The sequence below is a fragment of the Trichosurus vulpecula genome, chromosome 6 (assembly GCF_011100635.1).
Source record: "Trichosurus vulpecula isolate mTriVul1 chromosome 6, mTriVul1.pri, whole genome shotgun sequence".
Classification (NCBI taxonomy): domain Eukaryota; kingdom Metazoa; phylum Chordata; class Mammalia; order Diprotodontia; family Phalangeridae; genus Trichosurus; species Trichosurus vulpecula.
Window position 1 is genome coordinate 92,677,540 of NC_050578.1, and position 3,375 is coordinate 92,680,914.

The window sequence follows — 3,375 nt, forward strand, 5'->3', positions numbered from 1 at the left end:
TCATTGGAGAGAAGAATGCTTGGCCAGCTGTCATTTGAAATGTCAATATCAACATCCTCTAAAAACAATACTTATTATTTAATATTTTTTAAGCTCTTAGAACAGTGCAAGGCACCATCTGTACATAAGCAAAGACCAAGTGGGGAAGTATGTGTCAAGCTTACAAATCTAAATTAGCCCAAAGGAGGGAAAGAAGGACACAGGGAACAACTTCTGGAGAAATGTTGGGAATCAGGAAGTGAACAACAGAGCAGAGTTACTGTGTCAGCAGCTCTCAGAAGGCCTACTTATCAGGCTCCTGTCTAGGATGGGAACAGCCAGGGATTTGTCCTGGGGTGCCAAGTTTATAGGGAACAAAATTTAGAAGATACTTATATCATTTGCAGTTGTTCAGCAGCATAAGAACAGAACTTAGCATCTAATTAGAATGTTGTGGTTCAGTCTTGTCTGACTCTCTCAGACCCCATTTGGGGTTTTCTTAGTTTGCCATTTCCTTCTCCAGCTCTTTTTACAGATGAGGAAACTGGGGGAAATAGGGTTAAATGACTTGTCCTGGGTCATACAGCTAGCAAATGTCTGAGGCCAAATTTTAACTCAGGTCTTCCTGACTTCAGGCCTGGCACTCTATCCATTGAGCCACCTGGCTGCCCAGCTATCAGAAAGAATAGATTAGTTTAGATAGGAAACTACCTGACAAGTATCTTATGTTCTCTGTTCTCCATTCCACCAACTAGAAGATGGTTTGTTCCTCCTGCCTTTGCCAGCAGAGAACCTACTTCCTGTCACTTGCTCCCCACACAGTTTGTGGCACTTGTCCCACAAGATTCCTAGGTACAGCTGTGTTATGCAGTAAAGACTTTTAAAAAGTAACAGGTTCAGAGGAAATCTTTTTAAGAAGGAAAGCAAGACTATGTCAAATGAAAGAGGTCAGGGCTTAGCAACTAAGTGGTAAAATGAAGAGTTCTGACATAGAACAAAATAGGGCAAAAGAGATAGTGGCGGGGTGGAGGGCAGGGGGGAAGAGGAGGAAGGAGGATCATGTTATCTAAAAAAAAAAAAAAAGACCAGGAAAAGAAATACCTTTTTGAGGATTTTCATGGCACTAGTATATCTAATTGTAATAAATAAAAAGATAGATAAATAGAACACACCCCCCAAAAAAACCCCTAGAAGCAATCTAAATCTCCAATAATAGTAACATGGTTAAATCAAAGTATTAAAAGAATAGAGGGACAGCTAGGTAGCACAGTGAGTAGAGCACCGGCCTTGGAGTCAGGAGGACCTGAGTTCAAATCCGGCCTCAGACACTTGACACATTTACTAGCTGTGTGACCTTGGGCAAGTCACTTAACTCCAATTGCCCTGCCTTCCCCCCTCCAAAAAAAAAATAGAAACAATCTAAATCTCTAATAATAGTAAAATGGTTAATCAGAGTATTAAAAGAATAGAAACAAAATTGCAGCTAAATCCAGCAAGTATGAAGAAGACAGTAACCATTTTGATAGTGAGCATTTTAAGGTTAGCAAAGCAGTTTATATAATGTTCCATTTTCAGACTCACAACAAGTCTGTGAGAGAGTCAGTGAGACAAGAAAATTACAGATGAGAAAATTGAAGCTGAGAAAGTTTAGGTCACATGCTCACAGCCGGTAAATACCTTGAACTCAGAGTCTCTGGACTTGGACAAGCCCAGCACTCCACACAGTATGTCACCTAGCTGCCTCTAAAAAAATTCTCTGTGAAATAATGCAAAGTGAAAAAAGTGAAGCCAGAAGGAAAGGATACATACCATGACCATAGAAGAGAACAATATAATGAAAAAGAATGGAAAAGATCATGAGAAGCCTTAGAGAGATCATACATACATACATACATACATCTATACATACATACATACATATACTGGTATATCCATACATATATGCACACACATTATGCCTTGAAGTTAATCAAGTTAAATACAGTTACTAATCAAGTTCAGATGTCTTTATTGGTGTTTAGTCTTTTTTTCTAGTCAAATATTTAATTAAAAAAGAAAACAAGGAAGTATAAGTCATGGCGAAGACAATAATTCACATTTATAGAGTCCTTTGAGGTTTCCAAGTGTTTTCTTCACAATATCTCTCATTCCATTGTTAGGAATTTTTACTCTCAAAATAACATGGAGGGGAGAGAGAAGGCTTATCTTTTTGAAGCTAGGTAATGTATTATCCCCATTTGACAGATGAAAAAACAGGCTCAGTAAGACTAAGTGACTTGTCTAGGGCCATATACTCAATAATGGTAATAAAGTACCAAGGTCGAGAAATAGCTTACAAGAAAAGAGGTAAACAAACAGTCTGAGTAATTTGCAGGCAGGTGCCGATTCATCATGGCCTTTCACAACATTATGCATAATACCCAAAAGGAAAATTTCTAATAGAAAGTAAGGGGAAGACATTTAAAGCCAAACTCAATTCACCCTTTGTGCTTATCTAACATACAATGAATAACTCTGTGACCTAACTAGAATCAAGGATTAGAGAAGATACTAGAACTAATAAGACTAAGGTCGAGGATCACTATAAACCCTTTGATTCAGCAATACCACTTCTAGGGCTGTATGCCAAAGAGATCATACACGGGGAAAAAGGACCTGTATGTACAAAAATGCTTATAGCAGCCCATTTTGTGGTGGCAAAGAATTGGAAATCAAGGAGATGCCCATCAATTGGGGAATGGCTAAACAAATTGTAGTATATGAATGTAATGGAATACTATTGTGCTATAAGAAATGAGGAGCAGATGGACTTCATAAGAACCTGGAGAGTCTTATATGATCTGATGATGAATGAAGGGAGCAGAACCAGGAGAACATTGTCCACAACCACAGACATATTGATTCTGTGATGACTAACTTTGATAGACTTGGCTCTTCTCAACAATGCAAGGTTCTAAGACAGCTCCAAAAGACTCATGGTGGAAAAGGCTATCCATATCCAGAGAAAGAATTACAGAGTCTGAATGCAGATTGAGACAAACTATTTGCTCTCTCTTTTTTAAAATTTTATTTTATTTTTGGTTTTGTTACATCTTTCTCATGGTTCCTTTCATTGGTTATAATTCTTTACAATTTGATTTTGGGGAAAGAAGTTTAATGTGAACGTATATGTAGAACCTATATGGGATTACATGCCATCTTGGAGGGGAGGGGGGAGGGGAGGGAGGGAGAGAAAATTTAGAACTCAAAAACTAGTGGAACTGAGTGTTATAAACTAAAAAAAAATAATAATTAATTAAAAAGATCACTATAAGTCAGTCAGCTGTGTTCCACAGCTATAGACTACACTCTTGGTCAGGTACTTCACAGATGTATGCTTTTGACACAAGAAAGATA